Here is a 25,064-nt window from a genome sequence, read left to right as displayed (position 1 = left end):
GTGAATTACTAACAGCTGCCACCTCCTATGAGTGGCAACAACCTTCTGGAAGAAGGTGAAGTGTGCTTGGTATGTGAAGGGCATTTGACTCTTTGAAAAAGACATGTGATCTAGGCGACAATGAGAACTGATGGCCCAGAATCCTGAAAGGTAAAACTCCACGAGTGACAGCTCCTTAACAGCATGGGTTCAACTGGAGTGCATTCAAATACTGGTAGATCCTTGTCACTGAGGAGAAAGTGCCTGGTGAGCATGGGGAGGTGGTGTGTGCAGGGTGGACAGGCTGAGCTGGATGGCATTCAGAACCTAACCTGTGCCTGAGCAGAAGTGAGAATATTATTTTCTGTTGAGACAAGTGAGTATTTTAATTGATGATGTCCAAAAACCACAAGACTTAAGGACTGAAATCTTTTCTGGGGTATAATCCCATATGTTCTAATGGAAGCTTTTTTTTTTTCTTCTAGAAAAATATTCATGTTTTAACGACACAGATGAAGTTAAGTAAATGCTTGGGGGAGGTATGAGGAAGGGGAAGCCTAGAAGATTTAGGCATGGAATTTGGTGCAGTTCCTATCCTTGGCTTGTAATTTGTATTTTAACAAATACTGCTTCCCCGTCTGAGAAGCTGCCTGATGACTGGGTGGGGAAAAAGAGTCAGGGAAACAGTGTAGGAGATAACGAGATGAAAAGGAAGAAAGACTAGGCCAGAGTAGACCTGGGATGGAAGACACTAGCATGCCTGGAGGGCAGTGGGTGGGGGATTTTAAGACTAGATTGAGGTATCTGACTCTAATCTTATGTGGTAAATAAGGAGACAGGAGAACTAGAAATAGAGAAAGGTGACACTGTCATAAATTGGCATGCAAGTTGAACAAATGACTTATAGAAATCTGTTTTAATGACTGATAGCATCATGTTTTTCCATTGCTACAAACTTATCACTTATTTATTAAGAACTGCTTCGCTGACCAAGAGAATCATCAAAGACACCAAAAATGATTTCTTCATAACAAGAAAAAACATCAACAAGAAAACTAAAATTACTTTTAAAAAATTGCTCATTGATTTGGCACTTCATGTCTTTGCATCATATTCAAATTTTGGGCCTTTCAAAAAGGACCTGTGGTTACTTTTATTCATAGCATCAAAATACCCATCCGACTGACTTAGTTGTCTTCTTAACACTTTGGTATATGAAGTCTTGACTACATATATTGAAATGTCATCAACATTGCCATACACTGCTTTAAAAAAAACCAAAGTGCTATGAAAGTGAAACTTCAAGAGATAAAAGCAAGAAAAGTTGCTAGGGTAAAACTAATTGGGGTTCCTGAAATGCAAATGACTTCCTTTGATGATATACTCCTACTGAGGTCCAGACAATATGACATTGAATGTCTACAAATTTTCTAAAAGGGGCTAAGTCTTATTTGGTGCTCTATGTCAGCAAAAAAAAAAAAAAAAAAAAACCCTTATGTTTACTTGTAAACCTTAATATTTATGTTTGAAAAGAAAAATTTTCCATTAGCTAGTTGGCAGTTTCATTGGACTTGAACTGCTGGCCTCCTTGGCTCTCAAAGGAAAAACAGAAATTAAATGTAGCTCCTGTTTACTTTTTTTGGCAGTCTCACTTAAATTATTGACTTAAAAATCTAATTCGCCTCTCTTATTCTTTAGAAACCTACAAACAATGTGCTTCTAAAAGGGATTCTAGCCAGTAACCACCATGATAACTCTTCAGAGTACTTAATTTTCTCGGATCTCTTTCATTTGCCTCAAATCACACATTTTATTTTAGACTTTCACGAGTAGATTCAAGCAAGAGGAAAATTTTTCTTGACTTTCCAGTTTATTTGCTTTTAAGCACAACTTTCTCCCCGTAGGTGTTCAGGAAACTGTTCTACTCCAAGCCGGATGTGAGTGTTATTCCACATACTTTAGTGCTTTTGCCTAGAAACCAGAAGATAAGATGGGGGGAAAGTATGTTTTTAAAGTTCTTATAGTCAGCACATTTGGGCGGTGTCCAAATGTGCTTGTATTGGCCAAAGGCAAGAAGATAACAGAGTCCTGAGCAGATTCTAGCAGGCTCTTGGCTGCCATTTCTTGATTGTAGACCAAAAATCATGGCAATACAGAAAGACACACTTGCCCACAAAGAGCTGTGCCATAGTCTATTGATAAGAGAAGCAGCCACCATGTATTTTGTGCCGCCTGGCCATTCACCTCATCTGGTTATTTATATACTTTTTTTCTAATTTTTACAATAATACCTTAAGGTAGCTATTATCAGTCCTGTTTTATAGAAGAGAAAATGAAGCTCAGTTTTCAAGTAACTTCCCAAGGTCCAACAGTAAAGAAGGCAGAGAATGAAGACTCAGAGAAGCCTGCCCAACTGCAAAGCCCATGCTTTTCTCTCATACCACGCTGGTGTGAGAGAACCAAGATGTGCTATAGGTTAAACTATTTTAATAAGAGGACAAAGTTTGCTATCTCCCAGAGGGTAAAGGAAAGTGGACACATTCATTCTCTGCAGGCAAAGACTTTATTCCTATTCAGGGCACTAAGAAAAACCAAGCTACATATAAACCCTTTTTACCTCATAGGTCTAAAGGGGAATGGACAAAGCCCCAGATGTCTCCAGAATGATTTTTCCTCAGTAAATGGGAATTTATTAAAATTTTCCTTAAAAATTGTACCTTTTCACATAACTTTGCCTGATTTCATCCTAATGTGCTAAGCTATAAGCGTCAGAGTTTTTCTTTTCTCTTTTCTTTTCTTTCTCTCTTTTTTTTTTTAGACGGAGTCTGGCTCTGTCACCCAGGCTGGAATGCAGTGGTGCGATCTCGGCTCACCGCAAGCTCCGCCTCCCAAGTTCAGGCCATTCTCCTGCCTCAGCCTCCCGAGTAGCTGGGACTACAGGCGCCCACCACCATGCCCGGCTAATTTTTTGGATTTTTAGTAGAGACGGGGTTTCACTGTGTTAGCCAGGATGGTCTCGATTTCCAAGGGTCGGAGTTTTTCTAATGACCTTTAATGAGTCAAATAATTACCATTTTACAAGCATGTCCTGATTTCCCTCCATTTTCCTTTGTCTGAGTTTCGGTCCTTTCCTTAACGCCAATCTCTGCTATAAAAATTCTAGCCAATCTCCCAGGACCTGCAAAATATATTCCATTCTCAATGAAATGCCTCTGATCCTCATCCAAAAGCAACTTCTCTCTCTTCTACGTGTTCAAAACTGCATCATTCAATAATCTACTATAGCCTTTATCACATTTTAACTTTAATAAAGCTTTTGATACCATTAAAACAAAAATCTTCCCCCCTAGATGAAGTGGGTTAGGAGCAGGGATTCTGCCTCATTCATCTCTGATACCACATGGTGAGTAGCGTACACAGGTATGGTTGAATTCATGTTCCTAGAACACTAGACACGTGCCCATCACCTCATTTTTATAAGGCTAGGTTGTCCTCCTTGTCCCCCTTTGTTTTTGTAAGTCCCATTCTTGCAAGATCTTTTCTCAATTGCTCCAACCATTTTTTCCATGAATTTATGAACCAAATTTTTGGTACTTATCATAAAACTGCTGAGAAGCGTATGTGTATGCCCTGTATTCCCAACGAGATCTACTCCTGGGGCTAATTTATCTGAATATTATTCTTGCTACTGACAACAACTTCCATTTATTGGCCAGTGTCTCAGGCAGTCTGCTGAGTGTTTTATTTTCCTTATCCTGTGTAATCCCTTGAATAACTTTAGGGTCCCCTGACTTTGTTCCTCAGCCTGTATCAGCTCTCAGCCTTCTCTACTATCATCTATGTACTTACCTACCTATCTATCCTCTAACTACATCTCTATTGATTGATTGATGACAGGGTCTCACCCTGTCACCCAAGCTGGATTATAGTGGCATGATCACAGCTCACTGCAGCCTCAAAGGGATCCCTAGGCTTACGGGATTCTTCTGCCTCAGACTCCTGAGTAAGTGAGACTACAGGCACACATCATCATGACCAGCTAATTTTTAAATTTTTTATAAAAATGGGGCCTCTACGTTGCCTAGGCTGGTCTTGAACTCCTGGCCTCAGGTGATCCTCCCATCTTGGCTTTCCAAAGTGCTGGGATTATGGGCATCAGCCATCGTGCCTGGCCTCTACTTATAATAGACTCCAGGATTTTGACAACTAGACAGTAAGATTCTTGAGGGAAGGAACTACATCTTTCTTACTCATCTGGGTGCCTACAGTGTCTAGTACAAGGCATGGTAGATAACAGATCTCCAATAAATATTCCTTTGGAGGTTTGAAACTACTGAGATCACAAAACAAATAATGCTTTCAAAACTGTTTTTAGAAATACCAGTGGTACTTCAATATGATGAATTAACAAGTGAGAACCCTGCTTCTGTCAGTATGGGAGTTGCCAGGTTAAGAATTCTGCTTTTTGTCCCCTTATCCAGCATAAGATCCCCGCTCTTCATAAATGGGTGTGTTTTCACCGGGACTAATAAGCATCTGGACTTTGAGCTTCCCTCCCACTCCCTACCCATACCCCACCTTGTTTATCTCTGGTCTGTGTTCATATTCACGTCTGAAGGGAACAATGGTCTCTTCCTCATGCATAGGAATGAATAAATCTGACAGAACCTAAAAGCATACCCAGAGGAAACTGTCTAAGCCCATGATTTATATCCCTGGTTTTCTTATTAACTAACTGCCAGACTTCAGAAAACTGGAGCCAACCCAAGAAGGACCCCTGGCAGCTGGTACGAACCCTAAGAGACTAGTATGAGACAGTTGCTGAAGAGTGGGGGTAATGGGGAGGATGAGTGGGGGGAAGGTAAGAAATGGCTTCTAAAAACTTGACTTGGCCAGGTGTGGTGGCTCATTCCTGTAATCCCAGCTCTTTGGGAGGCCGAGGCGGGAGGATCGCTTGAACCCAGAAGTTCAAGATCAGCCTGGACAACATGGAGAAACCCTGGCTCTACAAAAAAATGCAAAAATTAGCCAGGCATGGTGATGTGTGCCTGTAGTCCCAGCTACTTGGGAGGCTGAGGTGGGAGGATCACTTGAGCCTGGGAGGCAGAGGTTGCAGTGAGCTGAGATTGTGCCAACCTGGGCAACAAAGCAAGACCCTGTGTTAAAACAAAATAACAAAAAAACAAAAAAAGAAAAGAAAAATGAAAGAAAGGAAGAAAGAAAGAAAGAGAGAAAGAAAGAAAGAAAGAGAAAAAGAAAGAAAGAAAGAAAAAAAGAAAGAAAGAAAGAAGGAAAGAAAGGAAAAGAAAAGAAAAAAGGAAAGAAAAGAAAAGAAGGAAGGAAAAAGAAAGAGAGAGAGAGAAAAGAAAAGAAATTTGACATATGATCTAGGAAAAAAGGATTATTCTGCTTCCTACTATTAGAGGACAACTCAGCCTCAATCCTCATGTTATGAGGAGTCAGAGAGGTGGCTAAAGGTTCAAGGATGTGAATGATTTCCTCTCTCACCTACCTGAAAAGGTGTAGGAGAGAAGAAAAGATAAATAACCTGTAGAAATATAAGATCACTCTTCATAGAAAACAGTATCTCTTATACTAAAAATACTTAAAAATATTTACTTCTTGACATATGAATTGATGAAAACATTATACAGAATCATAAGAGTCCAACTTTTTAATTCTAATTTAAAAACAACAGTAAGGCTGGGCATGGTGGCTCATGCCTGTAATCCTAGCACTTTGGGAGTGGAGATGGGACATTTGCTTCAGGCCAGGAGTTCCAGACTAGCCTGGTCAACATAGCAAGACCCGTCTCTACAAAAGAAAAAAAAAGTAGCTGGGTGTGGTGGCACATGCCTGTAGTCCTAGCTACTCGGGAGTCTGAGGCAGGAGGATCACTTGACCCCAGGAGTTCAATGTTACAGTGAGCTATGATTGTGCCACTGTGCGGTAGCTTAGGCAACAAAGTGAGACCCTGTCTCAAAATAAACAAATAAATAAATATTTTTAAAAACAACAGTAAAGTGGGGATACAGGAGTTGTTTAATGGATATAGAGTTTCAGTTTTGCAAGATGAAAAAGTTCAGGAGATCTATTGTACCACAATGTGAATATACTTAACACTACTGAATTGCATGCTTATAAGTGGTGAAGGTGGTAAATTTTATGTTATGTGTTTTTCATCACAATTAAAAATTTTTTTTAACAAAAACACAGTAAAAAACAAGTGTGAAAAAGAAGAAAATAGCCAAATTCAGAGGAAAATACACTATTGCTCAATTTGGCTGCTATTTAAACCCTACCCTACTCCTCCACCCTTGCCTTTTTTCTCTCAGCAAGCTGCCTAGCAGTTAACCTTAAATATCCTTTCTCTTTATGTGGACAAAAAGGACAAAAAATAGAAAAATATAAGACTACAGAAGCAGAGAGGAGAACTGTGGATCTTCTTCAGAAAAAAATCTTTCTTTCTAAACCATTGGCCAATAAGATTATTTTTTAAATTACCTTGGTATAATATATAAGGGCAAAAGAAGCTTTTGAAGACCCAGATAAGACTATATTAAGTCCCTAATCACACAGTGTGATTCCAACTCAAGTCTGATAGAGATTCATAGAGCCAACAGTTGAAGACAGTCATGGTGACAGACAAAATGAGAAGCTTAAGGAACCCAACTCAATTACTTATTACCTGGGCTACCTACCCACCCTCACCCCATCCCACTTTTTCTTTCTTATCCAGTGGGGAGGCTAAGCTGTTTATATTGACTGATTTAATTCGGGAAGAGACTTTAAAAAAAAAATCTGGCCTAGTTCTGAGTTTGTTTTTGAAATGGGTGTTTCTTGATCAAAGTGACAGACAGCAAATGTTGTTTTGATGTATGCTCCCTTTAGTTTGGAAATTTGGGGGGAAGAGAACTTTTTTAAGGGTAATAAGGCAGAATTCCCTTAAGGCAAGTAATATTTTTTCACCAAATTAAAATGCAGGTGTCCTTTACAAAATAGTAAAATAGAACTAGCTTTCCTTTGGGGAGTAAATAAGTTTCAAGTCAACTTGCCACACAGTTTGAGCTTTACTGTCCCTATCAAAAGAAGCTGGTGAACAGAGAGAAACAGGGTATTCTTTTCTTTTTTTTTTTTGGTCCCTAATTTGAAGTAACAGAAAAAGTTCCAGTAAAAAGAATTTAATTAAAACATTTAAGATATATGCCTGCTGAAGCAATATCTTCAATGTCAACAATAGGGATAGAATTATTCTCTGGTTTTCTTTTCTCTCTGAAAATATTACCTTAGTTTCTTTTAGCCAAATGACCTTAGCACTTTGTATGCATATCACTTCATTGTTAATCTCATTTATAGAATTAGACTGGAAAATCTTGCTATGTTCATTTTTTTTAGAGGGATAAATCATCTTGACTTTCTTTCTCACTGTGTCCTTCATGGAAATTGTATATAAAACTCCTGTTTCCTAACTCTGAAAAACACCCTTTCCCTTAAACGTGGGGGGCCATGGTATCACATAAGTAACAAAAGTCAATACAGGTTGGGTGTCCCTAATTCAAAAATCTGAAATCCATACTGCTCCAAAATCTGAAACATTTTGAGCACTGACGTGATGCTCAAAGGAAATTTTCACTGGAGCACTGTGGATTTTGGATTTTTGGATTAGGGATGCTCAACTGGTAAATATATAATGCAAACATATCAAAATTTAAAAAAAAATCTGAAATCCAAAACACTTCTAGTCCCAAGCATGTAGGATAAGAGATACTCAACCTGTATCGGCTCAACCTGTCTCTCTCTGGATGTTTCTGGCTGTTCATTCACCTAACATGTTTTATTAACATGTTTTATTGTGCATCTCTTTTCCATGGGAACTGTGTGATGAAATCTGTCTGGCAGGCTGGGGAACTATAGGAAGGCCCCCTAAACTGGAACTGAGGGAGTACAAAAGGATTCTAAACAGAGATATAGAGATTAAATGGGAGTTGGGTTAGCAAAGAGAATGAAGAGGGCTGGCAGACCTAGGAAAGGGAAGATGCCAGTATGGATGGAGGAGAGCACAAAGGAGGAAGTGGTTACGGTTGGCCCACACAGCCTGGGCACAAAGGCCCCGCCAGCTCCAGATACACAGCTACAGTCAGGTCCTGGTTAGGAGTTTGAAGTTTATCCAAAAGGCAACTGGAAGCCATTGAAAGTTTTTAAGCAGAGGGACAGGATCAGATCTGCAATCTTGAAGGATCACTATGGTTGTAGTGGACACTGATGGAGTGGGGCAAGGCCAGAGCCGTAGGGAGAACAGTCAGGGCACAGCCATGGGAGTACAACCTGGAGGTGATGTTGGCCCCTCTATTGCCAGCATGTAAGCTCCATGAGGCCAGGGGTCTGCTTGGTTTGTTTACTATACCTCAAGCATCTAGGAAAGTGCCTGGCACATAGTAGGTGGTCAAATGTTTGTTGAACAAACAAATAAATAGGTTAAACTAGAGTAATAGCAGACGGGATTAAAAGAGAGGTGAGGACAGGGAGAAAAATGAGAAAGTGGAGTGGCTAGGTCTTGTTAATCTTTCTTGAAACTCTTTTATTTTTATTTATTTTTTTGATACAGGGTCTCGCTCTGTCACCCAGCCTGGGGTGCAGTGGCATGATCTGAGCTCACTGTGACCTCCCAGGCTCAAGTGATCCTCCCACTTCAATCTCCCAAGTATCTGAGACCACAGGCATGCACCACCATGCCCGGCTAATTTTTGTATTCTTAGTAGAGAGAGGGTTTTGCCACGTTGCCCAGGGTGGTCTCAAGTTCCTGAGCTCAAGTGATCCACTTGCCTTGGCCTCCCAAAGTGCTAGGATTACAGGCATGTGCCACTGCACCTAGCCAAAATCTCTTTCTTGATTTATACAGTTATGCCCTTTGCTTTTCTTTCTATAATAAATCTGTTTTGGCCGGGCGCGGTGGCTCAAGCCTGTAATCCCAGCACTTTGGGAGGCCGAGACGGGCAGATCACGAGGTCAGGAAATCGAGACCATCCTGGCTAACCCGGTGAAACCCCGTCTCTAGTAAAAAAATACAAAAAAATAGCCGGGCGAGGTGGCGGGTGCCTGTAGTCCCAGCTACTCGGGAGGCTGAGGCAGGAGAATGGCGTAAACCCGGGAGGCGGAGCTTGCAGTGAGCCGAGATCCAGCCACTGCACTCCAGTCTCAGCGACAGAGCAAGACTCCGTCTCAAAAAAATATATAAATAAATAAATAAATAAATAAATAAATAAATAAATAAATCTGTTTGACTCAATATAGAATATCTAAGTTAGCCGGGCGCGGTGGCTCAAGCCTGTAATCCCAGCACTTTGGGAGGCCGAGACGGGCGGATCACAAGGTCAGGAGATCGAGACCATCCTGGCTAACACGGTGAAACCCCGTCTCTACTAAAAAATACAAAAAACTAGCCGGGCGAGGTGGCGGGCGCCTGTGGTCCCAGCTACTCCGGAGGCTGAGGCAGGAGAATGGCGTAAACCCGGGAGGCGGAGCTTGCAGTGAGCTGAGATCCGGCCACTGCACTCCAGCCTGGGCGACAGAGCCAGACTCAGTCTCAAAAAAAAAAAAAAAAAAAAAAAAAAAAGAATATCTAAGTTATTTTTCAAATAACATGCCTTTTTAAAAAAAAGTATACAATTCAATGATTTTTAGCAAATGGATAGAGTTTTGCAACCATCACCATAATCCAGGTTTAGGACATTTTCATCACCCCCAAAATTCCCTCAGGCCCAATCCCTGCACCCACTCCTAACCCAGGCATCACTGGTCTTTTTGTCTCTATAGATTTTCCTTTTCTAGATATTTCAAATAACTTGAATCACAATATGTAATCTTTTGTGTCTGGCTTCCTTTACTTAGCATAATGTTTTTGAGATCCATTCATTTTGCAGCATGTTTCAATAGTTAATTCCTGTTTATTGTAGAATAGTATTCTATTGTATAGAAATACAATATTTCATTTATCCATTTACAAGTTGATGAACACTTGGATTATTTGGTCTATGATGAATAATTCTGCTTTGAACATTTGTGTAAAAGTCTTGGAGTGGACAGACAGAGGCCTTGTTAATTTTTATTAGATGTGTGAGGCTGTGAGAAAAACAAAGGGGGCAAGGAAGATGCCCAGATTTCAAGCTTGGCAACTAATGAGTGATGATACCTAATTCACAGAAATGGGGAAGACTAGAAAGAGAGCAGCTTTGATGAGAAAGATGACCTCAGTCTGAAGCAAGTGCCTATGAGATATGGTGTGGGTGTGCCCAGTTGGCAGGTAGGCACATGGATGTGGAACCTTAGTTTCCTTAAAACATCTAACAAAGTTAGGCCCAGTTTTGAGCAGCATGTCCTGTGTTTAAGATGCATTCCTCAGGCATAATAAAAACAATTCTCTGTGACTTAGGCTCGCCTCTATATAAATCTGACCAGAGAAATTCATGTAACATCCCACATACTCGTTTTGGTTTGCACAACAATTATTTTTTTCATTTTAAGCAAAAAGTTTATTTAAACAAGATACTTGAAGGGCAAAGTATCTAGGATTCTCGGGGGTTTTTTGTTTGTTTTTGTTTCTGTTTTTTTTTTTTTTGAGACAGAGGCTTGGTCTGTCGCAGTGTAGTGGCCCGATCTCAGCTCACTGCAACCTCCACCTCCCGGGTTCAAGCGATTCTCCTGCCTCAGCCTCCCGAGTAGCTGAGATTACAGGCACACCCAGCTAATTTTTTGTGTTTTTAGTAGAGACAGGGTTTTACCATGTTGGCCAGGCTGGTTTCGAACTACTGACCTCAAGTGATCTGCCTGCCTCGACCTCCCAAAGTGTTAGGATTACAGGTGTGAGCCACTGAGCCCAGCCATAAGATTCCTTTTTTGTTTGTTTGTTTTAGAGTAATTTATCCCTACTTAAAGACAGATTCCCCTACATGTAAGAGCTACGTACAAAAAAGTTATAAAACTGTCCTCGTTTAAGAAGGATAAATGAAAAACATTAAAATTCTCCAATTGAACAAGGTATGCAAGGATTTTTATGTTGTTGTTTTTTTTGTTAAAACAGTAAAAGCAAAATAACTTACCAGAATAGAAAGATAAGAGCTGAATGAGCATGCCACTAAAGGAGAAAGGGGGCATTTTCACAGAGTCAGTATTTTTCCCTATCCCATCTCCATGTGATATCAATCAAAACATACCATTGGCTGTTTAGTTAAAAAAACGCAATATGCTTGTGCACATATACCAGTTACTTTATGTGCAATAAAGAAACGGGGAAGGGGGAAATTAAATAATAGAGAAAACTATACTGTAGTAGTCAGGATTTGGTGGAACCAAATTGCAGTTTTCTAATTGAGAATGTCATGTTGGTCTGAAAAGAAGAGTTCTGGAGTAATGAAGCAGGTTCCCTTCTCAGTAGACATCTCCCGTCTGCTGTTGGAACACATCAATTGTATCTTCATCCTCTATTTCAAACTTGGCAGGTGTGTCTGTTTCACTGATTTGTTGCCTGTCAAATCAGAATCTGATCAGCCTCACTGGCAATCCCTGTCGTTCACAATACGCTTTCATTAGTTTACTAAGTGATGTATGCCTCTTTGATTTTTGTTTGTTTTTTTTTTTTTTTTTTAGACAGAGTTTTGCTCTTGTCGCCCCAACTGGAGTGCAATAGCACAATCTTGGCCCACTGCAACCTCCGCCTCCTGGGTTCAAGCAATTCTACCTCAGCCTCCTGAGTAGCTAGGACTACAGACGTGTGCTACTACGTCTGGCTAATTTTTTTTTAATTTTTTAATTTTTTTATTTTTTATTTTTAGTAGAGATGGAATTTCACCATTTTGGCCAGTCTGGTCTCGAACTCCTGACCTCAGGTGATCTGCCTGCCTCAGCCTCCCAAAGTGCTAGGATTACAGGCGTGAGCCACCGCGCGCGACCTATGCCTTTTAATCTTAAACTGCACCACAGAACCATCCTGCCCCGCCACCTTCAAATTAATATGATCGTTGTTCTCAGTCTTGACTCCTTCCTTGGGCTTTTCGCCATCGCAAGCGCCGGAGTCTCCTCAGCTGCCACTTCACAAAAGAGATACCAGGTTCTCACTGAACGAGCACACAAGCAGCACCAGGAGCTGCAGAAGGAGGCTGCAGCGGTGGACAAGAGAGAGGGTGCGTGACATTATATGCTCCCTCCCCCCACCCTGCGTGCACCTGCACTTTTTTTTTTTTTTTTTTTTGAGACGGAGCCTCCCTCTGTCACTCAGGCTGAAGGGCAGTGGTGTGATCCTGGCTCACTGCAACCTCCGCCTCCCTGCAACCTCTGCCTCCCTGGTTCAAGCGATTCGCCTGCCTCAGCCTTCCGAGTAGCTAGGACTACAGGCGGGCGCCACCACACCCAGCTAATTTTTTTGTATTTTTAGTAGAGGCGGGGTTTCAGCATGTTGGCCAGGATGGTCTCGATCTCCTGCCCTCGTGATCCCCCCACCTTAGCAAAGTGCTGGGATTACAGGCGTGAGCCACCGCACCCAGCCAACAATTTTAATAACATCTTCTATTTGCTTAACATTTCCCCTTTAAACAAATTGTTGTAAAGAATACATAACAGGCTGGGCATGATGGCTCATGCCTGTAATCCCAGTACTTTGGGAGGCTGAGGAGGAAGGATCACTTGAGCCCATGAGTTGAAGACCAGCAACAGTGTGAGACCTTGTTTCTACAAAAAATAATTTAAAAATTAGCTGGGCATGATGGCACATCCCTGTAGTCCCAGCTACTCAGGGGGCTGAGGTGGGAGGATCGCCTGAGCCCTGGAGGTTGAGGCTGCAGTAAGCGGTGATTACATCACTGCATCCAGCAGAGGTGACAGAGTCAGAACTGTCTAAACAAAACAAAACAACCAGCCTACATAACATAAAGTGAACCATCTTAACCACATGTAAGTGTACAGTCCAGAGGCATTAAGTACATTCATGTTGTTGTACAACCATCACCAGCATTCATCCACAGAACTCTTGTAAAACTGAAACTCTGTATTTGCTGAACAGTTATTGTCCAATTCTCCCACTCCCCAGCCCCTGGCAACCACCAGTCTACTTTCTGTTTCTATGAATTTGACTATTCTAGGTAACTTATATAAGTGGAATTACACTGCATTTTTCCTTTTGTGACTGGCTTATTTCACTTAGCATAACATCCCCAAAGTTCACCTATGCCATATTCTATAAAAGGATTTCATTCCTTTTGAAGGCAGAATAATAGGCCATTGAATGTTTATACCACAGTTTACTGATTTGTCCCTCCATGGACACTTGGGTTGCTTCCACCCTTTGTCTATCGTGAATGATGCTGCGATGAACATGGGTATGCAGATACCTCTGAGTCCCTGCCTGCTCTGTATTTCCTTTTAAGAAATTAAGATACAAGAATTGAAAGATCTTTATCATACTTCATATAACATCATCCCACATTCTCGTTTTGGTTTGCACTACAATTTCAATAACATCTATTTGCTTAGCATTTCCTCTTCTTAAAAAAAATGTTGTAAAGAACACATAACAGGCCAGGCATGATGGCTTATGCCTGTAATTCCAGCACTTTGGGAGGCTGAGGAGGGAGGATCATTTGAGCCCACAAGTTCAAGACCAGCTAAGGCAACAGAGTGAGACTTTGTTTCTACAAAAAATAATTTAAAAATTAGTTGGGCACAGTGGTGTATGCCTGTAGTCCCACCTACTCAGGGGGCTGAGTTGGGAGGATCATTTGAACCCTGGAGGTTGAGGCTGCAGTGAGCCGTGATTACACCAGGCAAGCTGTAATCTATTGATGCATCTGAATAGACGTAATCACATGAACAAGTCCAAGATTAAACCTGCAAAGCTCCAGCTACAATGAGTGAGGCCAGAACTTTCTGCAGCTTTGATACTGGGGTATCACTGGACTTTTCTTAAACACTAGACTGACAATGCAGAAAATTACTCTTTTTTTAAGGACTTTAGAGGTACCACCATAAGTCAACAAACACTTCGGCCCCAAATTTTCCTCATAAAATTTTCTTTTTTTCCCGGTAATCCACAGGGGTCCTAAAGGTGACCCAGTCTTGTTTGGTTTTGTGATAAAAGTATTCAGCTGGAACGTCCTAATGCACTTAAAGATTTCTGTAGTATGCCAGGTCAGGTAGGTCAGCATAGATGCAGCGGAACTTGCCGGGCAGCGCTTATCAGGGAATGAAGGTATGGCGTGGGGTCAGGATGTCACGCCTGATGGCAGAGAGAAAGATTAGACACACACCAGCAAAGAAGAGAGAGAGGTTTTGAATTTTATGGTACAAAAAAGGATGCAAGCCAGGTCCTAACTCCATCAACTTGAATCTGTTTCTCAAAACAACTGTTTTCCACAGATAAACAAAGCAGGCAGCTCATGGAAACTACCAGAACAGGACAATGTTTCTATTCTATTGGGATCATGAGAGACAGATGAAAGTGCCAGGAATCAAGTTAATAAAATAAGTAAGCTTAAACAGCCCCAAACATCACAAAACACCATTTTAATTATTGTAGATGTGGCAAAAAGCAGCCAAATCCATAGAACAGTCCAGCACTCCAGGCAAAGCCTTGAATTTCACCACTGCTGGTGCAGGAAATCTGTATGGATCTGGGCTCTCTTCCAGATGACTGGTTCTTTTGACAGTCCAAGTCCAAGTCCAAAGAACTCTTGGAATGCCACAGCTTCCTGGTACACCTTCCCAGGTGCCCCACCCTCAACTGGTATTGAGGGTGGGTCAAGAAATCAAACACAAGCTATCAATGGCAGAGATAGGAGATAAAAAAAAAAAAACCATGGATCCCAGCCAGGCCACATGGCATGAGTGAGTACTTTATAGGCAAAACTGCAGCCAAGTTGAGGTGGTTCCACAGTTGGAGGCCTGAGACAGAGGCTAACTGTACTCAAGTTCATCAGAAGTCCTGTACTATTGTGTACACAAAAAACCCATCCCACCTATTTGTGGATGGTATTGGCAGCTGTGGAAACCCTGGTAAGAACTGTAAAACCCTTAGAACCCCTTTGAGGTGGGAATCCTTCCCTCCAAGTCAAGGTTGGAGGCACATCTGAATCACCTGGAAGCCTTTATTTTTTTAATATATATATTTTTGAGATGTGGTCTCACTGTGTTGCCCAGGCTGGTCATAAACTCCTGGACTCAAGTGATCTGCCCACCTCGGCCTCCCAAAGTGCTAGGATTACAGGCAAAAGCCACCGTGCTGGATCACCTGGAAGCCTTTAAAACCAAAGTGCAGCCGGAGGGTGTGGAAGAGGGAAATGGGGAGTTTTTAGTGTGTATAGAGTTTCAGTTTTGCAGGATAAAAATGTTATCAAGCTCGATTGCACAATAACTTTTATATACTTAACATTATTGAACTATATACTTAAAACTGGTTAAGATGACAAATTTAATGTATGTGTGTGTGTGTGTGTGTGTGTGTGTGTGTGTGTGTGTTTGCCACAATAAAACAATACAACAGGAACAAAAGCATAAAGACCCAGAGGCCCAGGACCAACCTCAAACCAACTGAAACAGAATTTCTGGGGATGAATGGCAGGCATCATCATCATCATGACTATTTTAATTGTAGCACAGGCATCATTATTTTTAAAAGCTTTCAAGATCATTGTCCTGTGCAGCTAAGATTGAGAATCACAACTATTAATCAATGAAAGATTCTGGCTGCATAAACTCAAGAATTATTATCAATTAACAACTGCCTGCATTCATTTCATATGGCTACACAGATGTTCTCCAAAGAAGTCAGGTTCAGTAAGCCCTTTAGATGAGAAAGCAGCTTTTCTAGGCAAACTCTTTGACTTCACAAATACTAGATGTTTTATTCACTGAAAGTCAGAACTTTCTGAGGAGTAAGCTGGCACATAAGGAAAGGGATACTTTTTGAAATTACATGAATGCTGACAGCCAGGAGGATCCCATGTGGTAACTGACTATGGGCCTACACAGCAAGTATTCTTTCAGTTAAGCCAGACTTACAGCCAGCAAGTAGTTCACCCGCTTTGAAAATCTGGTTTATTATTTTCAACTGCCAGGAAATGAGAGCCAAACACACTTGGTATGTATAGGCCAGATAAGAAATTATTCGAACAGTCAGACCAGGTGTCTCAGAACTGCAGCTTGGGGTGAGGCAGGTGTCATGACTCAAGTTCCTACAGAGACCAAGAAGGTAAATGGGGAAAGTGAACCAGTTGGACCGTGGCCACTGAAGGCCTTGTGTCCTGTTTAAAAGGACCACTCTAACCCAACTGTTACACTGCAGAAAGTGGGTCCACTGCTACCTGAGTTCCCAACCTTTCAGAAAAATGCTGGACATCTGGATGTTTATGTAAAGTTTTCCAATTTTTAAATATTGGGGAAAAAATTAATCCAATTAAAAACCAAAGCTGTGTGCAGCAGTGTGCACCTATAATTCCAGCTACTCAGGAGGCTGAGGGAGGAGGATCACTTTAGCCCAGGAGTTCAGCCTGAGCAACATAGTGAGACCCCATCTCCAAATCAACAAGAACAACAACAATCTATGGGCCAAACAAAGCACAGCTTCACCAGAGATTGAGCTTGTTTGCTGCTGGTTATTACCTCTGGTGTATAGCAACAAGGAAACCTGGATTCTAGTCTTGACTTAGCAAGTTGTGTAGCTTCACAACCAACTTCTCTGGAATCCATCTTGAAAAATAAAAGGCTTATGAGAGTATCTTGAATGTCAGGCCTATGATTACTTATTCTCTATTAGGAAGAAATGCAGGGTCCCCAGGTTGAATGAGATTTCAAACACACAACCGAGAAATCCTAAGATCTTAACATCTAGGCATGAACATGCCAGACCCAATGGCTCCTTCCTACCCAGTTGATTTCAAGCTGACAAAACACAACTTTTCTTTTTCTTTTTTTTTTTTTTTTTTTTTTTTTTGAGATGGAGTCTCGCTCTGTCACCCAGGCTGGAGTGCAGTGGCCGGATCTCAGCTCACTGCAAGCTCCGCCTCCCGGGTTTACACCATTTTCCTGCCTCAGCCTCCCGAGTAGCTGGGACTACAGGCGCCCGCCACCTTGCCCAGCTAGTTTTTTTGTATTTTTTAGTAGACACGGGATTTCACCGTATTAGCCAGGATAGTCTCGATCTCCTGACCTCGTGATCTGCCCGTCTTGGCCTCCCAAAGTGCTGGGATTACAGGCTTGAGCCACCGTGCCCGGCCAAAACACAACTTTTCTTGGAATAGATTTAGCCAGTTTAAAAATTTTGATTTGGAACTATCTATGCATGATTTTCAATAAATGTTTTCTAGATTTCCAGAGACTTTCATGGTGATTTAAATTACCAAACCTCAAAGTCCCCTTATAGGATTAGACACTCTCTAGAAGCAAGAAGTGATGAGAGTGTAGTAGACAGCGTTCTAGGCTAGGAATCTAGAGACATGGCTCTCTGTAACCAACTCTGTGAATCTCTCTCTCTCTCCCCCTCCCTCTCTCCCTCTCTCTCCCTCTCTCTCCCTCTCTCTCCCTCTCTCTCCCTCTCTCTCCCTCTCTCTCCCTCTCCCTCTCCCTCTCCCTCTCCCTCTCCCTCTCCCTCAGATAGGGTCTTGCTTTGTTACCCAGGCTGGAGCGCAGTGTAGCAATCATAGCCCACTGCAGCCTCGAACTCCTAGGCTCAAGCAGTCCTCCTGCCTCAGCCTCTCAAGTAGCTCGAACCACAGCAGTGCAATTACTGAAACTACAGTAGGTACGCTTCTTTAGAAGGAAAATATACATGAATTCTTAAGCAACTGGATAATGAAAAGTGATCCTGATTTTAGGGCTTCATCATGGACTGCTATGGTAGGCAGAATTCTGAAGATGGCCCAAGATTCCTGTCCCCTAGTTATTCAAACATTGATTGTGAAGGGAAAGTGCAGATCCAATTAAAGTCCCAAGTCAATGAATCTTAAGATACAGGAGATTATCCAGGTAGGTTTGGCCCAGGCAGGTGAGCCCTTTAAAAGGCAGAGTTTTTATTCTCTGCATGGCAGTAGAAGAGGAAGGCAGATAGATTCAAAGCATGAGGCGATTCAATGCATCTTGCAGACTTGAAGATGGGTGTGTGGGGTTCCATATGAGAAGAAATGTAGGCTGCCTCTGGGAGCAGAGAGAGCAGCTCTGGGTGAGAGCCAATAAGGAAACAGAGACTTCATCCTACAACTACAAGAAACTGAATTCAACCAACAAGAAGAAGGAGCTTTGAAACAGACTCTTCCCTAGAGCCTCCAGATAAGAGCCCAGCTCAGTCTACACCTTGATTTCAGCTTTGTGAGGCCTTAGGTAGAGAACCCAATGGTGCCATGCACTCTAGGTGCTATGACCTAGAGTACTGTGACCTAATAAATCGAGGCTGCTTCAAGACACTTCATTTGTGATAATTTGTTATGCAGCAATAGAAAACTAACACAACTGCCATACCACACGTTGGGAAGGTTATGGAACAAAATGGTACCACACTTTGGAAAATGGTATGGAAAATCAAACACACATCCACCCTATGATGCAGCATTTTACTCTTAGGTATTTACCCAAGAAAAATGAAAACATATGTCTACAAAAATACTTGTACACTAATATCTATAGCAGTTTTATTCATAATAGCCCCAAATTAGACATAGTCCAAATGTCCATCAGTAGGAGAATGGATAAACAATGAACTATTAATACAAGCAACAACACAGATAAAGTTCAGAAACCTTACATTGAGTGAAAAATATCAACAAAAAAGAGTATATAGCCGGGCGCGGTGGCTCAAGCCTGTAATCCCAGCACTTTGGGAGGTCGAGACGGGCGGATCACGAGGTCAGGAGATCGAGACCATCCTGGCTAACACGGTGAAACCTCGTCTCTACTAAAAAATACAAAAAACTAGCCGGGCGAGGTGGCGGGTGCCTGTAGCCCCAGCTACTCGGGAGGCTGAGGCAGGAGAATGGCGGGAACCCAGGAGGCGGAGCTTGCAGTGAGCGGAGATCCGGCCACTGCACTCCAGCCTGGGTGACAGAGCGAGACTCCGTCTCAAAAAAAAAAAAAAAAAAGTATATATTGTGTTATTTCATTTAACAAATTTCTAGGATAGAAAAAACTAATCTATGGTGAAATAAACCAGAACAGTAGGTGCCTGGGAGTGCACAGTGGACTGGAAAGGGGCACAAAGAAACTTTATCTGGTGATGAAAATGGATTATAGTTTGATAGGGATGTGGATTACAAAAGTGAATACATTTGTCAGGATTCATGGAACTGGAATACTTAAGATTCGCACATTTTATATAAATTATCTCTCAATAAAAATATCTTTAAAAACAAATTAAGCCAGTTACGGTGGTTCACACCTGTAATCCCAGCACTTTGGGAGGCTGAGGCAGGAGGATCACTTGAGGCCAGGAGTTCAAGACAAGTTTGGGTAACAATGAGACCCTGTCTTTACAAAAAATAAAAAATTAAGCAGGCATGGTGGTACATACCAGTAGTCCCAGTTACTCAGGAAGCTGGGGTAGGAAGATCACTTGCGACCAAGAGTTCAGGGCCACAGTGAGCTATGATCGTGCTCCTGCACTTCAGCCTGGGTGACAGAGTGAGACTCTGTCTCAAAAAAACAAAACCACCCACAAATGAAAAAAAATAACTCATCAGGCCAGGCATGGTGGCTCACACCTGTAATCCCAGCACTTTGGGAGGCCAAGGCAGGTGGATTACCTGAGGTCAGGAGTTTGAGACTAGCCTGACCAACATGGTGAAACCCCGTCTCTACTAAAAATACAAAAATTAGCTGGATGTGGTGGCAGGCACCTGTAATCCCAGCTATTCGGGAGGTTGAGGCAGGAGAATTGCTTAAATCTGGGAGGCGGAGGTTGCAGTGAGCCAAGATCGTTCCACTGCACTCCAGCCTAGACAACAGAGCAAGACTCCATCTCAAAAAAAGGTTAATTAAAACAAATTTAAAAACTAATTCAACCAATATGTGATAGACTAGTTATCACTGAGGTGTTGATGACTCTCTCCTAGGGGTAGCTATTTAAAAACAGACAGGGTAAGAGTTAACTCAAATGGATGAGCCCCTCATAGAGGGATATGGGACCCTAAGCAGCTGGGTGAAAGATTTTTGGGCAGTGAGACCTCCACAGAGGACCTCAAATCAGTCTATGCACTTAATCAGAGAGTCCTGCAAAGGGCTCCTTGTGGGTTTATTCTATGCCCAAGTACAAATTGCTAAAAGATGAATGGTGAAGATGCTGATGGTACCGGAGCTTCCCAAGCAAGAAGCGCTCTGGAGGGGGCTGGGGTGCACGGAGGCGGGTGGCAGTGCCCTGACGTGTGTGAGAGAGGTGTGTGTGAGGTGGGGAGGAGCAGTGAGCTTCACACTCTCGAGTCTGGTGACCTCCGAGTGATACCCAGCATCTGAGCACAGCCTCTGGGAATACCCCTGCACAGCTTCATTCTTGGTTTCTTTAGCATATGCATGTTTTAGATGGTTTGCTTCAGTCAAAATGAACCCATCTTTTCTTGTTTTGTTAAAAAAAGCCTTCTCAGGCTGGGCATGGTGGCTCACGCCTGTAATTCCAGCACTTTGGGAGGCCAAGGAGGGTGGATCACCTGAGGTCAGGAGTTCGAGACCAGCCTGGCCAACATGGCGAAACCCCATCTCTACTAAAAATACAAAAATTAGCTGGTGTGGTGGCGCACAACTGTAGTCCCAGCTACTTTGGAGACTGAGGCAGGAGAATCACTTGAACCTGGGAGGCGGAGGTTGCAGTGAGCCAAGATCATGCCACAGCACCTCAGCCTGGGCAACAGAGCGAGACTCCATCTAAGAAAAGAAAGGAAAGAAAGGAAGGATGGAAAGGAAGGATGGAAAGGAAAGAAAGGAAGGATGGAAAGGAAGGATGGAAAGGAAGGATGGAAAGGAAGGATGGAAAGGAGAGGTGAGGTGAGGCAAGGCGAGGAGAGGAGAGGAGGAAAGAAAGGCTTCTCAAAGCCCACAGTAACTTCACTGGATTCCTGCCATACACTTTGGTGCTTATTAGACATACGTAAGAATTTCAAAGAGAGCCAACAATTGTAGGCTAAAATCTCAGTATGTCTAACGTATGGCTCTAAATCCAAATAACCAATATGAGCAGTGATGTTTTAAACTGTGGGCTCCACTTTTTCCAAAGGAGCCCAGATGGCTAGATGGTGGGGGAGTAAAGAACTCAGTTATGGGGCCTGGCCTCTTGGCAAGGTGCCTGGGGTTTGCTGTTGGCTTCTGTCCTCAGAAAGTTCCACCTGTAAGTGGGGAGTGGTCCATCCACTTGAGGCTCTACAATGAGGAACAGTCAGTTCACATCAGGAAGTGTTTTGAGGGAGAGGAGAGGTGGCTGAAGGATGGGCCTTGAGTATTTACAATGAGGGTTCCAATGAGACCATTTAATCAGAGGGGACACCAGAACCAAGCTTTTCCTGCTAGGGGACCAACCGAGAAGGAAGAATGGGATCTAAATGAGATCCATTTTTAGATGAGCCATTTTTGTTGTTGTTGTTTAATCATAACAGTGCTTTGAAAAGACTTTACCAGTGAGTCAGTGCTGGGTTTTGCTACATCCACCACAAATTAGTTACGAATTCCCTAATTGTTTCCAAAAAAAGATTTACTACGAAATGATACAAAGTACAATTGAATCCTTGGGTTTTGTTTTTGTATGTGGTATGTATCTGATGTGTCAGTTTTGCAATCTGCTTGGTTTTGATATTGAAAAATGTTTGAGGTTTTGGCTTCCAGTTGAACTGACACTATTATTCTGTTTATCCATCCAGGGGTACCTACATTAGTCACTAGTTGGATCCTACCAAGCACACATGCGGGCACATGCACACACACACAAACACACACACACATACACACATGGGAGGTGGTTTGGAAGGGTAGCATGCTGCAGGAATGCTTGATGTAACACTTACCACGCTATTATATATAGTTCACTGTTCCTGCTCTGTATCCCTCACTTGACAATGAGGTTCTAGATGGTATGAAACAGTTTGTCTAGTTTATCCTCCATTCTTAATGCTTAACAGAGTATCTGACACATACTAGGCAAAAATAAATATTTTTAGTCTTGCTATTTCCTGTTATATTCTTTATGGAGATGGAAACCAGCAATGTAAATCTTTTTCTACTTAAAGATACTGACTCATTGCTCAATCTCTCACATCCAGCCACATAGCCTTTCCTTTGATTTTCCATTTTTAGAACCTCCCCTGAGGGCTCTTCCAGAAATGAAGCAGGAATTTCTGTAATGATTTCGTTAATTCCAACTAAGGCAGCAAGCATAAGTCATCAAGGCTTGAGGTTTGAAACCCTGTAATTTGGTGTTCAGCTTCACATCCTCATAGTCGGTGGATGCTAAGCAGATCTGATCTGTGCTTTCCTAATTTTCACAATTGTTGTGGGATTGTGGGAAGTTATTATAAAATGCATGGAAGAGCACTTTGGTAACTACAAAGCAGGTATTGCTATCAACTTCACTTTATCAATGTGGAAAAGTCCAGAGGCAAAGTGATTTGCCCTGGCTTAGGCTAGAGCCCAAACCAATGGTTTCCCAACAGCCCAATGAATGTACTGAACTCCATGGAGAGGACCAGTTCCAGGACTGTCTCCACATGACCAGAAGGGAACACCCAGCTGGTGCTGATCTTAGAACATGTATCCTTGGGAAGGGTCCTGAAACCAGCCCAATCTGCAGGGGACCAGGTGTTGACCACTAGCTTGTCTTACTTGGGCCCAGAGACAGTTTGTTCTCTTTGTATCTTTATATCAGAAAATTCAACAGGCACAGAGCAGAGAAGCAGGTTTCTTCTATAATTAGCATAACAGGCCAATGGATGTCACTGTTGCACCACAGAAACAGAACCTAAACTCCAAGGGGACCCCCTGCCCCTAAACAGCAGCACCCTCACTGTTTGGGAACTTTAGGAGAGCACAGCACACTTGGAACCAAAAGAAAGCAATTATAAATGAGTAACTGATATTCCACTTAAAAGTGTTAGCGCTAGTAATGAGCAGGTATATTCAGGGACAAGTTAAGGCAAATAGCTTTGAACATCATGAATGGCTATAAATGAGTGTGTACGTCACTCACCAGGAGGAAAGGTCACAAAATTTTGAATCAAACCAAGTCTTTTGACTTCAAATACTGTGTTTCTTTCAGTCTGCCACTCACAGTGTTCAAAATTATTTCAGAAAATATGTTGATACTTAGATTAAGACTTCTCACCATCCATCAACAGCCTTGCATAAATGTTTTGGAAAGAATTTTTAATCCTCAACTTAGTATAATGATCAAATGAATATGCATATACACATAGACAGAGACGGAGTTTTGCTCTTGTTGCCCAGGCTGGAGTGCAATGGTGCGATCTCAGCTCGCTGCAACCTCTGCCTCCCAGGTTCAAGCGATTCTCCTGCCTCAGCGTTCTGAGTAGGTGGGATTACAGGCGCCCACCACCATGCCCAGCTAATTTTTTTGTATTTTTAATAGAGGTGGGATTTCACTATGTTGGCCACAATGGTCTCGAACTCCTGACCTCAGGTGATCTACCCACCTCAGCCTCCTAAAGTGCTGGGATTACAGGCGTGGGCCACCACGCCCAGCGAATATGTATATTTATTAAGCATCTACTTTGTGCCAGGAACTGTGTTTGACTTTTCACAACTCTTGAAGGTAAGATGATTATTTCCATTTATCATGTGGGTTCATAAGTAATGTTTCCATTATGCAGCTGGTAAGAGACGGACATTGGTACAGGTCCATGTCTACTGGCCTGCAAAACCCCTGCATGTTAGGATGTGCTCCCATTCAGTTCAAGCCTTCTTTGACATCCCACTGCATGTGCCTTATTGGAGATACTACAATAAATGCAAACCACCTCTGCTCCCAAAGAAATGTTAAGGTTTTTAACAGACAATTATATTACAATCGAGTGAGAAGGGCTTTTTCCAGGTGCTATGCAACTCAGTGAGGGTTAGAAAGGGCCTGTGACACTGAGATATGAAGAGTGAATAAAATCCAGCAGGCAAAGAAAAATATAGCTCAAGGGCATTTAACCTGAAGGAATATCCAGTGTTTAGGTAAGAAGTGGAGAAACATTATAAATACCTGTAATTTAAATGCAGAGAAGATTTTTTAAAAGAAACAATCTGTTTCTTTTAAATTGGACTGGGTGTGAACTATTACTATTAATAACCTACTTCCCAGCAGTAATTCCTAAGAGGAGCCATAGTACAAGACTCTGCTTATAGTATGGGATGGAAAGTCAAGCCTTGTCTTGGGAATGGTGAGGGGCTCTGGTACCACAAATGCACTAAAAATACTTCCATGAGTTTCCTTGTAGTTGGAACGGAAGCAGGAGCAGCAGGAATAAGAAATGAGGAACTCCCTGCCGGCTCTCCTGGCGCCCTCACCATGCCTGAGTCCCTGACTCCAGACCAAGGAATCTCTGATACAGCAGGGTAAGAATGGGCCACAGCAGAATGGTCTACATGAGTCTCTAATTTCATGAATACAAAATTGTGACTGTCTCTCTATTTTCAGGTCTAGTATAAAACCTCACGTGCACAGATAACAGATGTAAGCAGCTATATTAACTGGGGTACTGGGAATCCTTTTCCATCCAGGTCCAGAACTGACTCCCCCAGCAGTGAGAGGGAAGGTGATCCTGAGAGATAAATACCAGGGACGTTCCCTGGCAATTCCTATGGCCTTTGGAGCCATCACAGGTCACAGGCTATAATCATTCTTGAAATTTCTGACGATGAGACCTGTCACTGCTGTCAGACAGGCTTAACTGGCCTTTTTGGACACTTTCTTAAAATATAAGTAAATTGGGCAGCTAATCCTACACTGTTGTATCTTGTTTTTTCTTGGAGCTTTGAAGTCTGGACTTGGAGACGGAAAGGTTAAGGGAGCAACCCTAGAGAAAAGTAACACAGGAATTTCTTTGTGTTTATCTTAACAATATCCATAAGTTTCTACT

General features: G+C 42.2%; 1 protein-coding gene across 7 annotated transcripts in view; it reads right to left on the bottom strand.

Annotated features, from left to right (window-relative positions):
• The window catches only part of SHROOM3 (shroom family member 3), a 350,091-nt gene that overhangs the window by 99,981 nt on the left and 225,046 nt on the right, over positions 1–25,064 (bottom strand). The gene's annotated exons all lie outside the window — the stretch shown is intronic.

Source organism: Macaca thibetana, chromosome 5 (genome assembly GCF_024542745.1).
Source record: "Macaca thibetana thibetana isolate TM-01 chromosome 5, ASM2454274v1, whole genome shotgun sequence".
Lineage (NCBI taxonomy): Eukaryota > Metazoa > Chordata > Mammalia > Primates > Cercopithecidae > Macaca > Macaca thibetana.
Note: the sequence above shows the minus strand (reverse complement) of the source record. Positions and strands in the feature narration are given on the sequence as shown.